Source organism: Mustela putorius, unplaced genomic scaffold (assembly GCF_011764305.1).
Source record: "Mustela putorius furo isolate JIRA1106 unplaced genomic scaffold, ASM1176430v1.1 tig00003859_pilon_pilon_pilon, whole genome shotgun sequence".
Lineage (NCBI taxonomy): Eukaryota > Metazoa > Chordata > Mammalia > Carnivora > Mustelidae > Mustela > Mustela putorius.
Window position 1 is genome coordinate 13,411,786 of NW_025422011.1, and position 23,918 is coordinate 13,435,703.

General features: G+C 35.8%; 1 protein-coding gene across 1 annotated transcript in view; it reads right to left on the bottom strand.

Annotated features, from left to right (window-relative positions):
- Positions 1 to 23,918, bottom strand: part of ELP4 (elongator acetyltransferase complex subunit 4) — a 241,508-nt gene that overhangs the window by 58,776 nt on the left and 158,814 nt on the right. The window lies entirely within an intron of this gene.

The window sequence follows — 23,918 nt, forward strand, 5'->3', positions numbered from 1 at the left end:
TTTAGAAGAAATTGGGCTTGGCCTAAAAGAAATCAAGCAGGAGAAAATTACAAGTGTTAATAAAAATGTAAAATGCCACCTTTGTCCCTAGCACCATGCATCTTTAGGTTATTGATCCTTATTTTCATCAGCTGCATCATTAATACAAAGTTGTAGGAAGGACCAATTTTTAATATGCAGGTTTATGATTTAATTCATTATGTAATATAATTTTTTATTCAAATGAAGGGTAAGACAAATAATAAAAAGACTAAAGCTGTATCTGCTGGTTTAATACAAATGAATAACAGTTAATTTGGTCAAAATATTTGATTTAATAAGTTACAGAGTCTAAAATAATTCTGAGGTATAGATTTCTCTTTACTATTATACCAATTTCCTAGATCCATGCTATAAAAAAATAAATCACATACAAATGTGCTATCTTTTAAGAAAATAACAATAATCTCAGGTAGATAAAAAATTATGAGATTAATTTTAAGGTGGCGTTTTCCTGACCTAGGCCACTCTGATGACAAAGAAGGGATAATTATTAGTTCACTGGTGCTTTTTCTTGTATCCCACTAAAGACAATTTATAGACGAAATGATTCAGATGGGCCTGACTGAATTACTGGCTCTGAAAGATGGCTTTATACTGCTGTCAGAAATCGTCAGCCCACTTCTGAAAGGTTGATTTGTCTATGGCTCTTCTGGGTATGATTTGTTATAAGGGTACATAATGCCACATAGTATACACAGAGCCTTCACTTTCAAAAGTATCCCAGATAAGTTTTCGATCATCCCTAGGTTCTATGGAACCTGTCTGCTTTTTCATAAAGAGCATCTAAAAATAAAGCACATTTTGCTTTTTACACCGATTATGGTCCAGTGCGATATCATAGACTTCGAGTTACAGTATACCAAAGTGTATCTATTTTCACCAGTTCTCCACCTGCCTCTGTGTTTCCTCTAACTATAAATATTCACATCCAATCTAAAAGAGCATAATAAAACATAATATAGGACTCCTCTTGCTCTGTCTCCTGTTTTTGTTATTGCTCTGGGCTTGGATACCACAAGTTTGCTGAAGTAGACTCCTGGCGTGTCATTGCCTCTCTAATTCTTACTTCGTGGCATGGACAGCCGAAGGTCACATGTTCTAGTCTCCCCTATTTTACTGTAAGCTCTCTCAGTTACATGGTATATCACAAGCACGGATTCTAATCCTGATTCTGTCACTATCTGGGACTTATTTTTCTCATTTGTAAAAAGAAGAGGTGTGAAAAATTTATTTCAATGGTCTCTTTTCCTCTAAAATTAAATGACTCTGTTCTTACTCACGGTGTGTACATAGTGGGTTTTAGTTATTTCATGCCCATTAACCTATCACTCTTCTTCCATCCCAGCCCCCGCTGCCTATTGCTGTCCAACCAAATCCCGCTCCTTTCTCCAGATCCCTTTCAAATCTCATCTTTTTCACGATGCTGCTTTGCTAATAATGCTGGCCAACAATAATTCCCTTCTTTCTAATTTGTACATTCAGTAAATATTTGTTGAGTGTCTACTCTGTATTAGGGTGCTGGGGGTGCAAGGAGAAACACAACCCTTGCACTAAAAGGGCTTATCACGTAGGAAGGTAAGAAGCTAATAAAAAAGATAGAAGATTGTGACTACTACAAGGAAGGCAACAGACGGCTTGTGAAGGGAATGCGCACATGTACATTATTTATATAGTGTGATCGGAGAAGGCTTACTGCCTACAGTATTTGCAATATACAGTGATACCTAATAATTTATGATTATCTTGAGTCCAACAAGACTGCAGTAACAAGGACACATTTTTTGTGGCCAATATAAACTGAGTGTTTAAGATGCACCAGTAAATGTTCTGGGCAATTCACATGTATTTTACCATTTAATCCTTAACATTAGGTAGGTATTTTTATTATTATCTCATTTTACTCAAGATGAAGAAAAGGAGGCTTAGAATCAGACTGCAATACTTGCTTAGAGTTGGACAATTACTAAGTGGTAGGGATGGAACTACCCACCGCGTCTGCAAACACTGGAGTGCAGTTTATTAACTACCATGATAAACTCCTTCTTGGAGACAGGGATCATATTTAGTGGCTTTTAGTATCCGTCCTTTGCACATATCAGGTACTTAACACTGACTTGGCTTTTTCAGTAGGCATTACACTTCCCTGGAGGCAGTTGCCCTGTTCCTGCATGAACTAAATTGGCCTCCAAAGACTCTTCTCAGAGACAGAGACCCTTGGACTGAAAATTCTGGGCAAAGGAATCTCAAGTTTGGGTTTCTACCACAGCTTCTCTTCATCTTGTTTCCAACTGGCACCAAGCTGTTGTACACATGATGTTTTCCTGCTCAGGGCATTTGAGTTTGTGTGAGCCCCACACCAGCAACTGCCTTCATTAAGCTTATATCCTCTCACTCAAATGATCTTGACTCAAATACTGAAAATATTCAATGATAAGATGTATAGATCAGAGAGTTGTTACACGGAAAACAATGTAATAAAATCAATTAGCTAAGGACCCCACCCTTTCACAGAGTTGGGAATTAGGTTTCAAATATTTTAAAGACCGAAAAGATCAGCTGCCAAAGAAAGTCTGTGCTTTGATTTCATATGTAAGATAAAATGGGAAATGTTACCTTTTAATTTCAAACAAAACTGTGAATGCCAATAACACCTTTCCTCGTACACTTAATCGATTAGTTACACTAACAAGTGGAGACCGAGGCACAGGTAATCTAAAAGAGCACCTTAAATGAAAGGAGTGTATTTGATGCATAGTGAGCTTCAGCATTTTTATGGTGGTTTTCTTAGGAAGAAGCTAGAAGTGAACTAGCTTCTGTAACTGCATTGCTTAAACCTTCTTTCTCACTGCTGGAAAAAAACAGTATCATCTCTTAGGGCATCTGTACTGATTTTTTTTAAAAAAATTATTTATTTATTTATTTGACAGAGAGAGAGAGATCACAGGTAGACAAAGAAAGAGGGGGAAGCAGGCTCCCTGCTGAGCAGAGAGCCTGATATGGGGCTTGATCCCAGAACTCTGAGATCATGACCTGAGCCGAAGGCAGACACTTAACCCAATGAGCCACCCAGGTGCCCCATCTGTACTGATTGATACACTAGTACTAGAGCTTTAAAAAGCACCAGTTTATAAATTTGTTGGCTCTCATGTTTCCTGGAACTAACTGATAAGATGAAGAGAAGCTGTGGTAGAAACCCAAACTTGAGATTCCTTTGCAGGATTATAGTAAATAAGTATTTTACTTATTTAGCTTTATTTAAGTATAACTGATATACAGAAAATTGTACTCATTTCATGTTTACATCTAGATGATTTTGGATGTACCCATACACCCATGATAACATTGCCACAATCAAACCATTAAATGTATCTATCACTTAAAAAACTTTCCTTGTATTACTTTGTAGTGGAGTTTTTGTCTTTTTTCATACATTTCCTATGAGATCTATCCTCTTTTATATATTATTTTATTATTATTTTTAAAGGCTTATTTATTTATTTAAGGGTGTAGGGGCAGAGGGAGTGAATTTTCAAGCAGATGTCCCTCTGAGTGTGAAGCCAACATGGGGCTCGATCCTACAACCCATGAGATCATGACCTGAGCTAAAGCCAAGAGTTAGATGCTTAAATGACTGAGTCACCCAGGTGCCCCTCCTCTTTTATATTTTAAAGTATACAATACAGTATCGTTAACTATAGGTATTATGTTGTAGAGCAGATTTCTAGAACTTATCTCATATTGCCTAACATGAATTTTATGCCTATTGAGCAACAATTCCCCATCTCTCCCTCCTCTCAGCTCCGGCAACAACCATTCTATTCTCTGCTTCTAGGAGTTTGATTACTTTAGATACCTCATATAATATTTAAATGAAAAAGTCCTTAGTTAAGTAAATAATGTGACATTGCTGATAAAAACCTGAAATCTTTGACTGATAATTTGAAGTGTGGACAAAATACTTGTAGCATTATGGAAAACTGGTTCTTAAATTATGCTGTGGATAACATGCTGCTAAAATTTTAAAATCTAAATTTAAACATCAGAATTACATTCCATAGGCTTGTAAATAAAAAATATCTGAGATAAGACAGAACTCTTTAATGGTTTTGTTACATTTTAAGAACAAAGAAAGGGGGCACCTGGGTAGCTCAGTTGGTTAAACAACTGCCTTTGGCTCAGGTCATGATCCTGGAGTCCTGGGATTGAGTCCCATGTTGGGCTCCCTGCTTGGCAGGGAGTCTGCTTCCCCCTCTGACCTTCTCCCTCTCATTCTCTCTCTCTCTCTCTCTCTCTCTCTCTATATATATATATATATATATATATATATATATTTCAAATAAATAAATAAATAAATAAATCTTTGAAGGACAAAGAAAGAAACTGCCTAGAGGATAATGGTAACCTTAACCAATAAAGGAAGTAGTCAAGAAACTTTTACGATGAATAAATGAGAGAGCAGAAAACAAACAGATTAATAAAAACAAAGAAAATACAGGAATAAAACATGGGGTTATAGGTTTACTAATCTGTAGTATGGATAGAAATTCTTTAAAAATATAATTCAAGAACTCAGACAGATAGTTACTGAATCCCTCAAGGCAAAAGAAAGCCTACTTCCAGAAGACAATTATTGGCATTCTCAACCTGGGAGCCCATCCTATCCCTCCTCTGTATGCTAGAGACAGATTAAAATAGGAAACAGTAAAAACAAAAACAAAAACCCCCACACGATCCATATCCACCTTAAATGCAAAGAGTCTAACCAAGAATCACTCAACATTTAAAACTTAAGTACTCATGGCTACTCAACAAAAAGAATTTACATCTTATGAAATAGTTTATAAAGCATACAGAAGAAGATTTTACAACAGAATTAATGTCTTCAAACAGGTAAGACAGGAAGTTAGGAACGGAACCAATTCGAAAACAGAGAAAACAAGAATGTGACTGTCAAAAAGAAAAGTTCAGTTGATGAACAGAATGAACATAACTGAGGAATTAGTAAGGTGGAAGACAGACTACAGGGCTTCTCCCAGAATGTAAGTCAAAAAGGAAAGAAAATAAATTATTAGAGAAAAGTTAATATTAGAGAAAAGTCATAGACACTAGATCCAGAAACTTCAACATATGTTTAACAGGCATTACAAAAGAAGAGAAAAAAGAGAATGGCAAGGAGGAACCAATCTTGATATAAAAATGGGAATTTATTATTATGTTAAAAGACTGAAGAAGAATAAGAAGCAGAATAATTAAAAACTCTTCATGAACTAGAAAAATAGAAGGAAATATCTTTTAACTGAAAAACAAGATCTACAAAAACGTAAAGCAAATTTTTTTAATGGTAACACAAAACAATAAATCACATTGATATTACCAACAAAAGCTGATAGCCAATTTCACCAATATATTTAACATTATACTGCATAGTTCCTAACAATGCAAGTAGACAACAAATGGAAATAAAATGTATAATTATCAGAGAGAGAAAACAACGATCATTTGTAGACCATGTGATCATTTATGTGCAAAATTCGAGAGACTAAACTGAGAAACTATCAGCGTTAATGAGATGGCTCGGTAAAGTGGCTGGATATAAGATCAACATTTAGCATTAATACAAAAATGTAATGAAACAGATAAAGGATCTCATTCACAAGTGCTAGGAGAAAAAGCCTCAGAAAACATTTAGGAATAAACCTTACACAAAATGTGCAAAGATTATTCACTCCTTTCACAAATATTTACCGAATAGGTAATGGGAATAGAAAGGTACGAACAATAACAACAGCAACAGCAACAGCAACAACAACAAACTGTGATAAACCTATGGCACCAGTCCTTACAGAGTATAAAAAGATAATTGATCCAAGAATCACACCATAAAAACATAAAACATAAAAAACAACATAAACATAAAACAATAAAACATAAACATAAAAACAATCAACATAAAAACATAAAAACAATCAACTCGTAAGTGCTATGAAGAGGTACATAGTACTTTGTGGGTATATGAGAGAAGAAATTTTATTTAGTCAGAGAGGTTGTAAAAGGTTTCCCTGTGTGGAATAAATTACTTTGGGGGCTGTAAGAAGAATCATGTAGGTAGGGAAAAATTAAAAGGTATTTCAGGAAGACTCAAGAGCTAGTACAAAGGCCTTGTGGCAGAAGAGAACAATACTATTGTAGGGAATTAAAACTAAAAAAATAAAAAGATGTGTGGTAGGCTGTGTAACATCCTGGTATGCCCTGAAAGATGTCTATACCTTTAAGCCCTGGAACCTGGGAAGATGTGATGCAGGGCAAAAGGGGCTTTTCAGATGTGATTAAGTTAAGGACGCTAGGATAGAGAGGCTGTCCTAAGACCAGTGTAATCACAAGAACCCTTATAAGAGGAGGCGGGGGGTCAAAGTCAGAGGAAAGGTGATGTGATGACAGAAGCAGAGGCTGGGGTAATGTGGCCATAAGCTAAGGACGGCTGGGAGCCTCTAGAACTGGAAAAGGCAAGAATTAGATCCTCTCTGAGAGCCTTCAGAAGGAACTGGCCTTACTGTCACCTTGATTTTAGTCCAGTAAGACTGATTTGGGACTTCCAATCTCCAGAACTGTAACAGAATAAAACCGGGTTATTTTAAGGGCCACTAAATTTGTGCTAATTTGGTACAGCAGCAATAAGAAACTAGTATAGGGGGTATAGCTTAGGGGTAGAGCATTTGACTGCAGAAACTAGTATAGAATTAGTCAAGTATCACTTGTGTAATTTAAAGAAAAAAGAAAGCATCAACTCTTAAAGTAGAATTGATCAATTCTTACCCATAAGTGAGTCACAGAAGGCATTATAAAATAACATTGTTATAGAATAGATAAAGACTGGTCCTGATATGTGAATCTATTACATTTTCCACACTTACAACACACAAAGATGATTCACTATCTATTGTATATAAAAAATTATTTTCAGTAGGGGACCCCTGGCTGGCTCAGTGAGTACAGAAAGTGACTCCTGATCTCAGGGTCATGAGTTTAAGCCCAAGATGGGGGTAGAATTTACTTACTAAAAATAAATAAATAAATAAATAAATAAATAAAATATACACACACATTTATTTTTTAAAAAGATTTATTTATTCATCATAGAGAGAGGGAGAGTGAGGGAGTGCAAGCAGGGAAAAGGTGGAGGGAGAGAGAAGAGGGGCGAGAAACTTAAGCAGACTACCAGCTGAGCCAGAGCCCAATGCGGGGCTCGATCTCATGACCTTGCGATCATAACCTGAGCCAGATGCTTAACCAACTGAGCCACCCAAGCAACACTAAAAAAATGTTCAATAGACTATACCTGGAAAAATAAAGTCCTTTACAAGTTGATATCTTTAGTTGAATATCAAGGATATTAGAGAGCATTCCTACCAATGTGAACTGTAAGATTCACTTCATATGGTTATGTATATGGAATTATATATCTCATATATGAACTTACATGTGATGTTAAATATTAGGTAGTGTTATGTATAAAACACATCATTCTGAAAACTTAACACATAGAATGTCAAACATTTGTGATGTTTAAACATAACAAAAATTAATTTACTACACATTTCTTGCCTCTAGAGAAATAAGATGTTGTGATTTTTTTTTCATTTAAAGAATTTAAAAAAACAAGACATAACCATCATTATCATTTGTTAAGGTATATAATAACTAGACTCTAGTTCCAGAGAAATTTTAACCTTTGTAATGTTTTTTGGAGAAATTATTAAAATATCAACTAGAAAGATTTTGCACCTGCATGTTTCAAGTTAATATAGTAATAGTTCTTAAATCTGTTTTCTTCAATAAAAAGTTCCTAACGATAAAGCAATTAAATATAGGTACATTCACATGGTGACTTCAAAAATCATAATTGTTAGATATCAGTAAATAATCTTTAAGTCATATGCTACTATATATTAAATAATTATAGTGCTTTCTTTCATCTAAATTAGAATTTGTTTAAAGTAACAAAAACACAGGTTTTGTGTCTTTTATTTGAATCAACCACACATAGCTTTTAGTAGCTGAGAGGTTTTTCTGTTTTCAAATACAAAAATCCACCACACAAGAATAGGATCTGAAATGATAAGAGATAATTTGCTTTGATGCATTTACGATAAGATGATTGCATTGCAAACTAAATGTATTATTTTTTTGAATACTCTATTAATATTGTAAGCAGAACAAATGCACAGATGGCACAGGCCGTAAAAATATAATTAAACTTTACAATATTGTTCCTATCCGATTTCAGAAGTGTGTTCTAGCTGAAGTTACAGTGCAGAATATGTGAGTGCATACAATATTTTTAAATTTTAAGTTTTGGGGTAAATACATGAGAGTTGACATATTTAGCTCTTTCATGTTATTTCTACTTCCCTCCATGTTCTTGGCTTTCACTTTCAAATAATTATTTGAGAATTATTTTCAAGAGAAGTCATATTAACTTAAAAAAAAAACCCAAAAAACCGTCCCAATACTTCTTTTTCAATCTGAAGATACTTTGGTTTCCTTAAAAAATATGACATAAGGGTGCCTGGTGGCTCAGTTGTTAAGCATCTGCCTTCAGCTCAGGTCACGATCCCAGTGTCCTGGGATTGAGCCCCGCATCGGGCTCCATGCTCAGTGGAAAGCCTGCTTTTCCCTCTCTCACTCCCCCTGCTTGTGTTCCCTCTCTCGCTGTCTCTCTCTGTCAAATAAATAAATAAAAATCTTTAAAAAAATGCCATGAAGTAGTGGCACAGACTTCTACCAGAGAAACCACAGACTTGCTCTAGGACAGCGGGGTACCCACAGAAAAGGAACAAGGTGCCTAGAGAAAAGAGATTGAAGAGAAAAACTTCAGCGGTTCCTTTTTGTCTAGTTACTTTGTATTTCAGGAATGTGATAATAATAGCAATTAGATGTCTACCTCAAATCTTCTCAAAAATGAAGCAGATTTTAAGTTTTTAAGGTTTTAGTTTTTAGATTTATTTTTAAGATTTAAGTTTTTAAGATTTAAAGTTTACAAATTATGTTAAAAATAGTGTATTTATACTTTGAAAAATACTGGTTTAACCTTTTTGATCAACAGTAATTATTTAAAACTAAGCCCTATAAGATAAATGAATAAAGAGGCTACCTACATCTGAAAAGTGTTAGAGCTGTTTCAAGCTTTCTGGGGATAGCTGGGCAATGAGGGCTGCTTCACAGAAATACCAGCATGTCGCATGCCTGTCTTTATTCTCTGTTCCCCCTTTTAGTGGGCTTGTTGACTAAGCCACTGGTAAAATGCCTGGAAAGTTGAAGGGGCCCTAAGAGACCAAGCATAGGGTCAGAGGATTCTTTGTGTGTGTCATCTTCAGCATGTCAAGTCAAGTAAACAAAGAGACTGCAGACACTGGCTAGAAGATGTAATCATCTATGCACCCCAAAGAAAATAAGAGTTCCAAGTAACAGAGGCAAAAATATCTGCATTTTTTTGAAGTTTATTATTATTATCTTTTTTTAGTAATCTCTCCATCCAATGTGGGGCTTGAACTCACTACCCTGAGCTCAAGAGCTGCACACGTTCCTCTCACTGAGCCAGCCAGGTGTCCCTACAGTGTTTAATTAGAAGTGCTAGAAGATACAATTTCATGAGTGCTTTCTATGCATTTCACTGTGTGCTAAGTGCTTTACGTGAATAACATTCATTTTACCCAATAAGAATTTTTATATTAACTACTCCTTGTAACAACCTTTTGAATTGGTATTATTATCCTTATTTTATACATAAGAAAACTGAAATTTGGAAGGGTTGACTACTTTATGTAAGATCGCATAGCTAAAAATTATGGTGGTGTCAATTTAAAAAATACTTTTCATTAATTTTTTACATCCAGAATGTATACCTAACATAATAGAAAACTGTAACACACATTAAATGAATAAATAGCATATGTTATGGTTAAAGGCTAAATGCTACGAAATGTCCATGACAAGGAAGAAACACCTACAGATAAAAAACTATGAATGAGATTTTAAATATATATAGTAATAAAATATACATAACATAAAATTTATCATGTAACCATTTTAAAATGTATATTTCAGTGTCATTAAGTATATTCCCATAGTTGTACTACTACCTATATCCAGAACTTTCTCATCATCCCAAACTGAAATTCCATATAAACAATAAATTGCCATTTCTGTCTTCTCCTATGCATATTTTTAATTCAAGCCTAATTATTTAAATAAAATCTCAGAATGTAAGTGCTCAAAGCACTTCTGTCTTACATGTATATTATAACTTCAGGTACCTATTATACAATTAAAGGAGACTAAAAAGTTTACTTGGGAAATGCAATTATAATTTATTTACTAAATAAAGTAGATTTAGGATAGACAGGAATATAATTCATCAATATATTACTTGCTCCCTACTGTATTCATAGTTGATATACAATCTAAGGACATAATATATAAAAATTAAAGATATTTATATATACATATATATGAATTATCAAGCTTCCATTTAGAATAATAGATGAAAAATGTGCATATTCAGAATCTACAAAATCTACAAAACCCTTAAATCTATGAAATTAGTAAACTGAAAGCAGAGGAAAAGAAATAACTGACCTGGGGGCCACCTGGGTATCTCAGTTGGTTAAAGGTCCGAATCTTGATTTCAGCTCAGGTTACGATGTATTGGGCTTTGGTCTCAGCAGGGAGTCTGCTTGAGATTCTCTCATCTTCGCCCTCTGCCCTACCCCCCCATGAAAAAAATAAATAAATCTAAAAAAAAAACCCAAAACAAAAAAACCTGACCTGGCCATCAAGCTGTAGGAATAAGAGTGGGAAAATGCAGTTACAGAAGCCCAGAAACATAGCTATTTAAAAAATTATGTTGAGGACATACTTTTGGACACACATTTAAAATAGGACATTGTGGGGCTCCTGGGTGACTCAGTCAGTTAAGTGTCTCCCTTTGGCTCATGTCATGATCCCAGGGTCCTGAGATTAAGCTCTGCATCAGTGTCTGGGTCCCTGCTCAGTGGGGAGTCTGCTTTTCCCTGACCCTCCTCTCTGCTTGTGTTCTTGTTGGCTTGTGTGGTCTCTCTCAAATGAATAAATAAAAAATCTTAAAAAAAAGAAGACATTGAATATTTGTATCCCAAGGTAAGTCAAAAGACATTAGAAGTTAATTAGGACAATAATTTTACTCATAAACAATCTTATTTTAATCATGTAGATATTTAAGTAGCAAAACTCTAACAATTCTTGGTTATTTCCAGAAAATCTTTTAAAAGGATTTAAGGAATAAAAATATTATGAGATAGAAGAAGCTTACTGAAAACCCACTTAAGCAATTGTGACAGTTTAAATAATAACCTTCAATCCTCAAAATGGACTTACCAATATTGGCTGGCTATATAACTGAAAATACCCCCAAATATTTTCTTTTACTAGTAAGACAAGGACATAAAAAGAGGAGAAGGAAATGCTTGAGTACAAAAGAGTTAACTATCCAAAACAGTATGGGGAGACATGTGATCCAGGGAAGACTTTTTTTTTTTAACACAACAGTTCAAGTCAATGGCTATTTAAAACTTTATAAACACATTGGGCATGGGGATGGGGATGAATGTACAGTACAAGAAATATAGTCAACGTATTGTAATAACTTCATATGGTGACAAATGTTAACTAATCATAGGGATCATTTTATAATGTATAAAAATAATGAATTACTATAATATACACCTGAAACTAATAGGATATTATATGTTATTATCCTTCAACATATTAGGTCTTATTCAAGTGATTGGTAAATCAGAATCAGAAAACAGTAGTGACTGAAGCTCAAGTTTGTACTATAACCCTATAGAGAGGAAGAAGATCTTCCAGGGTAAGAGAGCTGGGATAGGGATGTGAGGCAGAGAGGAGAGGAAAAAATCTACTCATTCCTACATTTTATCACCCTGTTGGGAAGAGGGGAGGAAAAGAAGCTTTTCTATACTTCTTTGGGATGCTTCTGAAAATTGCAACACGGAACATGACCTCTAGGTGAAACTAATAAGGCAGCTCTAAGGGACATTTTGTAAATGTAACACTTCCCTGAATGAATTCCTAAAGGTCAGAATTTGAACACAAATATCCTGGTCTTGTTTCACTAATCTGTCATGCAAGGACTACTGGATTGTGATCAGGAGACTTTGGTTCTGGACTTGGTTCTACTACATTCTGTGTGAGACAGGAAAACTTATTTATCTGGGCCTCAGATACCTTACACGGATTCACAATCTTTATCTTCAATTCGCAAATCTAAAACACTGTGAATGCACTAACTCATTTGGTAGCAAAGCCTGAACTAGCATAAAGCTATCTGTAGTTTTTATTAATCAGCCTTGCGTAAGTACTCATAAGTTTTACTGTAGAAATATTAATGTATTTGACTGAGATATTGATTATATTACCTTTTAAACAAACACTTTAGAACAATCTGTTGAAACATTTTCAAACATGGAAAAGTATGCAAGAATAGAACAAAATTCTCATATACCTCATACCTAGATTCCCCAACTTTTAACACTTCATAACACTTGCTTCATCTTTCTTTAAATTGCCTTTCTTTAAATATAGGTATACTAAAAAAAAATATATAGGTATACCTCTCCAAGCATGTTTATATGCCCATGATTAGCCTTTTTCTGAACAATTAAAGAACAACTAGCACATATGATTCTTATCATCCCTACTAATCTGGTGTGTATTTTCCAAAGCAAGGACATTCTCTTAAATAACCCTCATACACTCCTTCAAGTCTGGAAGTCAACACTGATACACAACACTAGCATCAATCCACAGAACCCATTCACACTTTCGTCAACTGCCACAGCAATATCAGGACATTCATTCTCTTCTCATATTCTTAGTCTCTGCTTGCCTTTCATGCTGACAGTTTTTCAAGAATACATGACTTTTTTTTTTTTCTGTAGGGTAAACATAAACATGGGTCTATCTTCTTTTTCTTCCCAATTATGCTTTTTGGGCAGGGAAACCACTGATATTATACTCTGCTCTCTAGAGTTTCACATCTAGGTGATGGGCCACTTGTGATGTCCACCTACTTGTGATGGTCACCTGTCATGTTGTTCATCAGGTTTTCCACGGTAAAAGTCACCATTCTTCCCTTTGTAACTGATTAGTAGTTTGTAAGAGAAATATTCTCAGATTCTGTCAGTATCCTATTCCTCATCAAACCCACTGGCCAACCTTAGCCTCCACTGACAACTCCCATCTGAAGTGAGGACAGCAATGTCAAATGGTAATTTTCTATTTCATCATTCCTTTGATGTTTATTAGTTGGTATTCTACTATAAAGAAGAGGTTTCTCTTTTCCTGTATCTGTCTACATATCTATCTGTAGCAGTATGGACTCATGGACTTCCATTTTACTCAGTGGGTTATTTTCCATTATTTACTTTGAAACTCAGGTTGCTAGGATTAGGCGAGAAAGGTCCCCTTCAAAGTCGCTCTTGTGCCTTTTCTCAGGTTCCCATGATTCTTTGAGTACCTTCTTATTTTTGGCAAAAAACTCTAGTCTTCTGTTATATTTTCTGTGCTCCAGCCCTAGGATTAGCTGTTTTGCCCTCCTGTCTTTTTTTTTTTTTTTTTAAATTAGTGAAGGAAGATATTTAGAAACCAATATCTGGGTACTTGAGGTGCTCCTTCAGTTGTTATTATTTCTAAGCTTTCCAGAACGCAAAGCTAGATAATATATCTACGTATATAAGATATAAAGACACATACATACAAATATAGACACACCTAAAACTATTTCTATATGTATGTGTATGTACATATAACCATGATATATGACAATTAGAATTTGTGTTTATTCCAAAATTACCTTTTTCAAACATCAAGCAGTATTTTCTCGTATAGTAGGGCTCTATGAAAAAATTTTGTCCACTATGTTCATCTGCCTACATAGTTATATTAACCCCTTGTAGTCTCAGTCCTAAAAGATTAAGAAGTACTTAATCTTTTCTTTTTTTTTTAGTTATATTAACCCCTTTTAGTCTCAGTCCTGAAAAATTAAGAAGTACTTAATCTTTTTTTTTTTTTTTAAGATTTCATTTATTTATTTGACAGAGAGAGATCACAAGTAGGTGGAGAGGCAGGCAGAGACAGAGAGAGGGGCAAGCAGAGAGCCCCACTGAGCAGACAGCCTGATATGGGGCTTGATCCCTTGACCCTGGGTTCATGACCTAAGCCGAAGGCAGAGGCTTTAACCCACTAAGCAACCCAGGTGCCCCAAGAAGTACTGGTCTTTTATTTTGCTCTCCTACAGATTGTTTTAGTAAAGAAAATTTAGTTGTAGTCAGAGAATCAGGTATCAAGAAATACAGGAAAAATATAATTCAGACTTTTCTATGAATACACCAATGCAATGATATGTATAGAAATGTATAGATTTTTTGTTCATTCTTAACACAAAAGGAAAGAAACAAACAAAAAAGCCCCATAAATTATATGGAAAGAGTTTAAAGGATATTTTAATTGTTTAAAAATCTCCTCAAACATACAAGATAGTTGAGAACAATAAATAACTCACAGAAAGATAATGGGTTGATCTAAAATAGGCTTATATGACTAAAATTTATCATTTTAATACAAATGTGTGTTTAAAGTTCCAAATTTAAGTATACTATGCATATTTTATACTGAATTAGACTAACAAGCCACCCCCGCTACAGCTGGGAAGGTTAAACAACAGTATTCAAATCTGATTTAGATATAACAGCTGTTCAAATGCCAGGGCGTACTTTACTTGAAAATGTGACCATTTAGTTCTGTTAAATATAAACTGCTGTTCTGGCTATGTTCATGTTATTTTCCCCCAAAAGTCCTTAAGCAATTTATTTTCCCTGATATGTAGTAGAATCATACTCAAGTTCAAGGGGTCTTTTTCTTGAAGTTAACTTTTCCTTTCTGAACTTTCTGAAAAAAGTAAGTGGGACAATTTTCTTACTTCTTCTCCTATCACTTGTATCCTAGTCACTTCATCAACTGCTCTTGCCAATAAAAAAAAAATTATAATTAATAATTGTAAGAGTGGTACTGTTTTTAAAGAGACCTTGATTAGGTATATTTAAATTCCTCATTTGTGACTGAAACAAGTTTGGACATTTCACACTGTAGACAATAATTTCATCATGGCTACCTAGTACATGTGTTAAATTATGAGTTGTAAAAGTACCATTCTCAGGAATAAAACAAAGAAATAAAATCCTAAAGTTCTCAAGAATAACTATAAATACTTCATTTAAAGAATGTCATCACCATTAAAAGTCCATGGGTTTATTTGTAAATGAAGAAGGTAGCCATTATTCAATTTCTTGGGACTTCGGGAAAAAGTAAGATGATTTTTAAGAAACAAATTTCCAACAGAAGCCTCCTTAATCTGGGATCTTAAGGAAAACATGCCTTTCTCCTCTATTACCTTCAGAAACTGAGAAGAAAGCTCTGATATACAGAAAACTTTCACTTCTGCAGGAAGAATGCAAAAACTAGGCACAGGAGGTATTATCATCCTACTGGAAAGGGAAACAAAAAGCTTATAGGTAGATAACTCTTCCAAGATCACATAGGAAGTCAGTGGCTGTTCCTCAACAAGGAACCCATTTAAGACTTACTCCATTCAACAGGGTACATCTTTTGAGGAAATGGTGTCTTTGTCCCTCCCTTCCTTCCCTAATAGCTACAGGGCACTAGCCACGTGTGAGAAACTCTGCTAGGCTTTAGAGATTCCATGATGAACAAGACATTTGTGGTCTCTATATTTATGGAAGTGAGCATACAGAAGGGGATGACAGAAGTAACTGCAATGCAGCCTGGTCATTGCTACGATAGAGACAGTACAGGGTGCTGTGAGAGCACAAATGAGTGGTATCCAATGCAGACTCAGTATGGATGGATCAGAGAAGGCCCCAGGAGGCAGCGGCATTGAAACCATAGCTTGGAGGATAAATACAATTTAAACTGGCTGAGATGACAGCGGTAGGGGGGTAGAGGAACTGTTAAATGGGGAATTCCAATCCAACGCAACACTGTGTATGGATATACCTTTGAGGAATTGAAAGAATTTATGTATAGCACAGGAAAATTCTTGTTTTGCTGACCCAGTCCTGCTCCAGCTCTTTGGCAAGGCCGGAATGGAGAATCAGCACCCATGATTCTGCTATTCCAAAAAAATCAATGGAACAAGAAGTAAATAAAGAGTCACTGTTTTGGGACAGGTAAGACAACTTACGTGTGTCCTTGAAAATAGAAATCAATGGCTTTTTTTTTTTAAATGCAAAGATAAGCTCAATTTGGAAACTGTTGTTTACAGAGTTTTCATTATAATGTAGTAGGGCAACAGAGAGTAAGGAAGCTTCCATCACTATAGGTACTATAATTTTTTTTAGTAGGCTCCATGTGGGTCTTGAACTCATGACCCTCAGATCAAGACCTGAGCTGAGATCAAGAGTCAGATGCTTAACCAACTGAGCCAACCATTCGCCCCCAATTTTTTTAGATTTTCAATCATAGCATTGTCCTGACCACAGGAACATAGGTTGGTTACATTAAACCTTTAAACTTTAGGTGCTACATTGTTAGAATGAGGGGGTTGAAAAAGATGGTCTGTACTCTTTTTTCTTGCTCTAGGATGGTTCTAGGATAGAACCATCAAGATCATAGTATCAAAACTCTTTTTTGGGGTTCCTGGTGGCTCAGTGAGTTAAAACCTCTGTCTTCAGCTCAGGTCATGATCCCAGGGTCCTGGGATCGAGCCCCGCATCGGGCTCTCTGCTCAGCGGCGAGCCTGCTTCCCCTTCTCTCTCTGCCTGCTTCTCTGCCTACTTGTGATTTGTCTCTCTGTCAAATAAATAAATGAAATTAAAAAAAAAAAAAAAAACACCTCTACTTTTTTATGGACATTGGGGAGGGCATGTGCTATGGTGAGAGCTGTGAAGTTTGTAAGCCTGAGGATTCACAGACCTGTACCACTGGGGCTAATGATACATTATATGTTAATAGACAAAACAAAACAAAATCTCTACTCTTTGAGAATCCTATGTTCCTTCAAGTTATCAAAGGAATATGTTTCCATTCAAGCAGAACAGCTCCAATTTTGTAAGATTTCTTTATAATCTGATAAGATTTCATAGAAGAAAGGGTTCCATAGCCTAAAAATCTAAAAACCACTTTTTGGTTATTGCTTTATTGCACTAGCCTCCAAAATTTAAATCCTTATTTACTTACATAAAACATGGGGGCAATTCTCCTGTTGGCCTGAATAGAAGGCTAAATCTATGAGTTCTTAGATGATGTTTCAATACTCTAAGATAAGATATTTATTATGCAGTAAGAGGCTGATTAAGGGATATTCATAAATTCTATTACAATAACCAACTTTGTATTACCTCAGGAAATCTAATTAGGAAATATACTTTATAAATATATTCCTAGTTCAAAACTGTCATTATAAACATGGTGCATGCTGTCCTAAATTTAGCAATAACAAAGAAACTTGTCCTTTGCTTAAACAGTTGTAAATATAGGTACTATATTGTTTGGTAGGATTAAAAGAACATTGGCAGCTAGCAAAGTAGTCCTAAATTTACTACGGACTATTTTTTTAAGCTTGAAGATAAAAATGGGGCTTTAAAAACAAGAAAATGATATACTAAAAGCAAGACACTAAATCAATTTTAAACACCAAACACAATTTATGCCTGACTTTAAAACTCATCCACAAAACATTAATCTACACAAAGGCCAGAAGCTGAATGAAGCATAATTTGTGAAACTGATACCTTTTATCACAACCTCTAACTGAAAAGGTCATTAGATATATTATATCTAAGTGAGCAGCTTATCCCTGCTTCATTACTGATAATTAAGACAAGTAATATTTTCTTGACAGTAATGTGTCCGTTAACAGATATAGTCTAGTTTGCATAAAATATGCATTAATTACCATAGTACTACCACAGATTAAAAAAAATTAAGTACCTGTATAACATGTCTTCATTATTTTTCCTTTAATTTCCTTAAAGAATTAACAGGCTCAGAAAACATACTATACATACTAAGAAATTCATCTTCAGTCATTTCTTAAATTCATAAGGTACGTAACAAAAAAGATGTTCTGAAAAAGTGATCAATGAAAAATGAAGTACTGTAATGGTATCATTTAAATTATCTGTGCTAACTTGCTGTATTGAACTACTAGAAATGTAGCTGCTTTTTAATGTTAAGACTTCTTTCTTTTTTTAAGTAGGTTCCACTCCCAGTAGGGAGCACAATGCCTGTCTTGAACTCAGGACCCCGAGATCAAGACCTGAGCTGAGATCAAGAATCAGACGCTTAACCAACTGAGCCACCCAGGTGCCCCTAATGTTAAGACTTCTTAAGTCTTCATGTAGGAAATTTGGGGAGGTACAAAATGGTATTCTGGTATTTGAAAGGATTAAAATCATTTCCAAAGTATCTGCTTCAAAACCAAGATTTGAGAAAAGAGCCATAGAATGACATTAAAAAGGTTTCAAATAAGAAAGCACATGAGAAAATCTGCTCAGTGAAGAAGACATTAACCATTACCGGTAATGACTAATGTTTACTAAGTGCACCATTCACTTCATAGCATTTGCTTGGTTCACCCTCATGGTCATTTCATGATGCTAATACTATTATTGTCCCAATTTTATAGTCAAGGAAAAAGGTGAAGTAACTTGCTTATAGTAACATAGCTAGTAAGTGGAGGGAGAGGTCTGTCTGGTGGACTCCAGAGTCGGCTGTCTTAACTAATATATACTACACATTCTTGCCAATACATAGTTGTTTCAAGCATTCTCTTTTTTGGAACAGCCAACCAGATAACATTTCTTCTTCTTCTTTTTTAAAAAGATTTATTCATTTATTTTAGAGAGAGTGTATGAACGCACCTGTGGGGGGTGGGGTGAGCAGGGGGAGAGGAAGAGAGAGTCCCATGGGACTTTGCACTGAGTGGGGAGCCCAACTGTGGCTTGATCCCATGACCCGTAGAGCCAAAATGACCTGAGCCAAAATCACGAGTTGGACAACTGAGCCAACCAGGCACAGCAAGACAACATTTCTTAAACATTTATTGATGCAAAGAGCTAGAAGTCAATGGGGTGTTTGTTTAGAAGCCCATAAGAAAATAAGTAACACATGAATAGAAGTGAGAGAGGTGCGTGGGCAGTACAGTCCATTAAGTGACTGACTCTTGGTTTCAGCTCATTTGTGACCTCAGGGCTGTGAGATCGGGCTGTGCGTCAGGGCTCTGTACAGTGTGGAGTATGCTTGGGACTCTCTCTCCTCTGTTCCCACCCCCTTGTGCGTGGTCTTTCTCTCTCTCTCAAATAAATAAATACATCTTTAAAAAAAAAAACAAAACACGTTGGAATGGGGGCAGAACTAATAATATCTGCTCTCAAAGTTTTAACCAGGTGTCCTTTCAAGGTGGAGTTCACCAGGGCAACACTGAGTACATGGTTCATCTTTGCAAAAAACTGAGCAACAAGCCAGGCAAAGTAGTACCTCTCTGCATCTCAGCACCTGAATCAGTAAAATAACAGGAGACTCAACTTTAAAGTTGTGAGGATTAAATGAGTTAATACAAGGGATGTGTTTAGAATAGTGTCTTGCTGATACTCTGGACTGTTATATCTTAGTACGTATTTAGATTGCATCAATGAAAGGGGATCCTTCAAGCTCTTTATCACCCAGATCCTGAAAGATCAAAGGGACTGTTCTTCTTTTCAGAAGTCATGCTAAGCCACTAGTGCAAGTGCGCCATGTCCCTCAGGTGTGCTGGGGTAGAAAAAATGATGACAACTATTTAGTGGGACATTACGTATTCATATCTGTAAGAGAAGTTAGCTGGGGCAGAGTGAGGGAGGGTGAGTAGTATGAAAAACCTCCATCAAAATAACGCAGTGTGATCAGAGGAGGTAGTGTGCTTTGGTAGTGGTCAGCAAAGGTTATAGACAGAAGTGTATTGGAATTCTGGCTCTGCTACTTACAGCTATGGAACACTGGGTAAGTTACTGAAGCTTTCGGCCTCTCCTTTGCATTTACATGACAATAAATGAAACAGAGCCGCAGGCACAGTGGCTGACACATAATAAAGATTAAAACGTGAGGAACAGTGAGGTCAGGTAGCTTTCCCAAGGTTACATAACTGTATTACACAACTAGTTAGTGAGAGAGTCTCCTGCTCTGTGCCATGAGGAAAGCAAGATAAATATATGAATAGAGGTGATGAATATATACTTAAATGTATAGGTAGAGACAAAGATATAGATGGAATGGTAGATAGTTTCTGGAGTGACTAACAAAAGCACTCATAAGCATGAAAGGGTTTCAATCCAAGAACATGATTTAGCTGAGCAAAACAGCCACAGTATTCTCATAGCTGTGTGTCAGTTTGAAAAAGATACCTAAAGATAACCTTATTTTGAAATTCAATTCTCTAAAGTCCCCGGTGATACAAGTGCCTTATACATGTAAACACTATTACCTTTATTATTATCTTAGGTGGAAAATAACTGTTGTTTATATGGTTTTCCTATTTACAAACAAAGTTATTATCAGAGCAGAATTTTATTATTTTTGGCCAAAGGCAAGAATTCTAGGGTCATTTTTTTTGTTTTTAGGGAAATAAAAAAAGATCAAAATAGAATGAGGATGGATAGGAAGCTACTAGAATTAAGCTTTCTCATTAACTCAGACTTTATCATCTATTTAGGGGAAGAGGATATAGTTAATGGGATAACTGTCTCATATATGAAGTTCTATTTTACTTTTCTGCGGTCACAGCAGCTCGTATTTTAGTGCGAATAAACCAATGCAATATTAAGATGCAAAATATGTATTTTTCTTTTTAGAAAAAAATAAAAAGTAACTGGTCAGTGAGCAGGCATCATTTGCGTGTCTACCCTGTGCACCATCTCTCACTTGAAGGGAAAAGATGCAGATGGATTAGACTGGTGAGGTCTCTTAATTTGCCACCTCTGGAAAGGGAGGAAAACAGCTATGTCCCCCATGTCAGGAATTTGGCCTCTACATCTTGACTTTGTTACCCAGTAGCCATTTGATGTGTGTCAGGCTTCGGGTCTCTCACATGTAAAAACTGGCTCATCTATTTTGCAAGAATTGTTCTGAGGATTAAATGAGAAAATGCTTGTGAAAGCACATGGTATTTTCTTTTCCTTCCTTAATGAGAGGAACAATATTTTGGGGCCGTTTCATAAGGACCACCAATATTCCTCCGGTATATAAAGGACTATAGAGGGCAGAACTATTGCCTCCTAATAAATACTACTGGTTTCCATGAGCAGAGCAATGCTTCTTTGTCAGAGAAACCGCCACCAAAATGTAACTTTTCAGGACTTGTGCCAACGAAGCCTTTGGAATGTATTAACTTATTTAATCTTCTCAACTATGCCGTGCATGAGGTGCTGTTCGTATCTCTGTATAAGAGATGAGGAGATTGAGGCAGAGAGAAGTTATTTGCCAAGCTCACCCAGGTTCCAACCTGTACGCAGTGCAAAGCCTTACTGTAGGTCACTACGGCATACTATATGACGGAGGACATAGAATGTAAGATGTGACATTAGTGGGTGTAGACCGCCGATCACGGGCAAGGAGCAGGGCAGGGCCTTTCCTGTGCGTAATTCTCCTGTCCTTCTTCCATCCTCCATTGTGACAAACACTTCTACCCAAAGAGCAATGAGGAAGGAGAAATAAGATGTAATATCTGAGTGAGTAAGCCGCTAGGTTTTGTTTGTTTGTTTTGTTTTAAGATTTTTTAAAAAATTAATTTATTTGACAGAGATCACAAGTAGGCAGAGTGGCGGGGGGGAAGCAGGCTCCCCACTAAGCAGAGCCCAATGCGGGGCTCAATCCCAGGACTCCGAGATCAGGACCTGAGCTGAAGGCAGAGGTTTAAGCCACTGAGCCACCCAGGTGCCCCTAAGCCGCTAGTGTTAAGTGAATAATAACCTACTGAAGCTACCATTCTCAGAGGACAAGGAGACACCAAGCAGTAATACTTGCATTAGTGTTCTAAATAAAGAACCAAGGCGTAAAAGCTTCTTGAAGAACTGAAGTGAACCCTGAGCAAGGTGTTCATAGGCCACAGGAATTTGGTTTGGTTCAGCATTTCACTCAGGGACAACGTTAACAAAAATGCCATAAATTAGAGAAACCAAACATATTATTCTGTATCTAATCTACTGCTCTCCCAGTAATAATAAAAGCTGCAAACAAGAAGTCTCCTCCAATTTTTTCCTTTCATCCCTCACAAATTTATCTCTTTTTATATAGATTCAAATTAATCTAATATGAACTAGAAGACAGGGACTCTCACAATTTCTGTCTCTAGGCACTTTTGTACATACTGTTTACCCTTTGCAAGTAAGTGAACATGCATGTTCATAAAATAGCAGTAATACTGGAACTTCATTTTCTCATAAATATTACTATTTTTTCATCTATAGCACTAATGAAATATGACAAAATGACTCCATTTTTATTATGAAATTTCTTTTACTTCAATATATCTGTTAAGACTAAGGGAGGGCGGGTGTCAAAATAAGACCATGAGACTCGAAGGGAAGAATGTCTGCAAGAGTAGGTTTGTCTTTAGATTTTAGTTCAAATGCAACTACTTGGGTTATGACTTTCAAAGGTCAATTATTTTTGGCTAAATAAGTAGAAAATTGGTCCTGGTAAGCAGGCATGTATCTCCAGGCATGTATCTCCTGGGGGAGGTTTGAGGTGGGGGTAGGGAGAAACCATTGCATTGCACTACAGCAATGGTACAATAATTTTACATTCATATATATAAACAGTATTAGCATAATACCATTCTTTGTAGAAAGAGATGTTAACATTTAGAGGGTTGTAATTATTTTAGGAATAATGAATTTCTATAAGGCATCTGTTTTTTCCAAAGTATTTTGGTTAAAGCCTGATTTGCGTGAAAACATAAATAACCTCTTGCTCCAGACGGAGAGCATCAGCAAGCTTTAACAGATGGCCTCATTTAAAAATCATTTGTAAGATATCTCACATTTATCCAACACGCTGTCAACTTCTTCCTTTTATTCAATCATGATTTTACATATTTCTGTCATAAATATTTCTTAATCCTGTGCATTCATGGAAATCACACAATTTAGTATTTATACTTAATTTGGTTTGGGTTAACCCTGATTCTTTGAAACTTATGCCACTACCCAAAGTATTATAGAATGATTAATTATAGAAAAATATAAAGTTTAACATTAAATCACGAAAATGCAAACAAAAGCAACATTTGAATCTAGGAACAAGAGGGAAAAACAAAAGAACTGAAAAACTCTTCATCCTGCATCTTTCCCTGGCTCTTATTTTTTCTCCTGTCTTTCATATTCAAGAACCTGGAACAGAGTGGATACCTGCTGTCTCTATTTCTTCACCTCTCATTCACTTCTAAAAAAAACTGCAAAATCCATTTAGTCTTTAACCAAATGCATGTAATCAAGGTTTTGTACCCCGTATCCCTGGAACTTCTTGGCCAACAGTTAACCACAATTCTTATACTGCCAAATACAATGGACATCTCTATCCATGACTCAATTGTTGACTTTCTATTCATCGCTCATTGCATGTAGGATTGTTCCTTATTCCCTCCTCCCTCAGTTTCCATGAGACCACTCTTCAGGATTCTTTTCCATTCCCTTCTTCTAAATTAAACATGTTTTCTAATCTTTTTTACTCTAAAGACTTCAACTCTAGTTATATAGCAGTGATTCCCA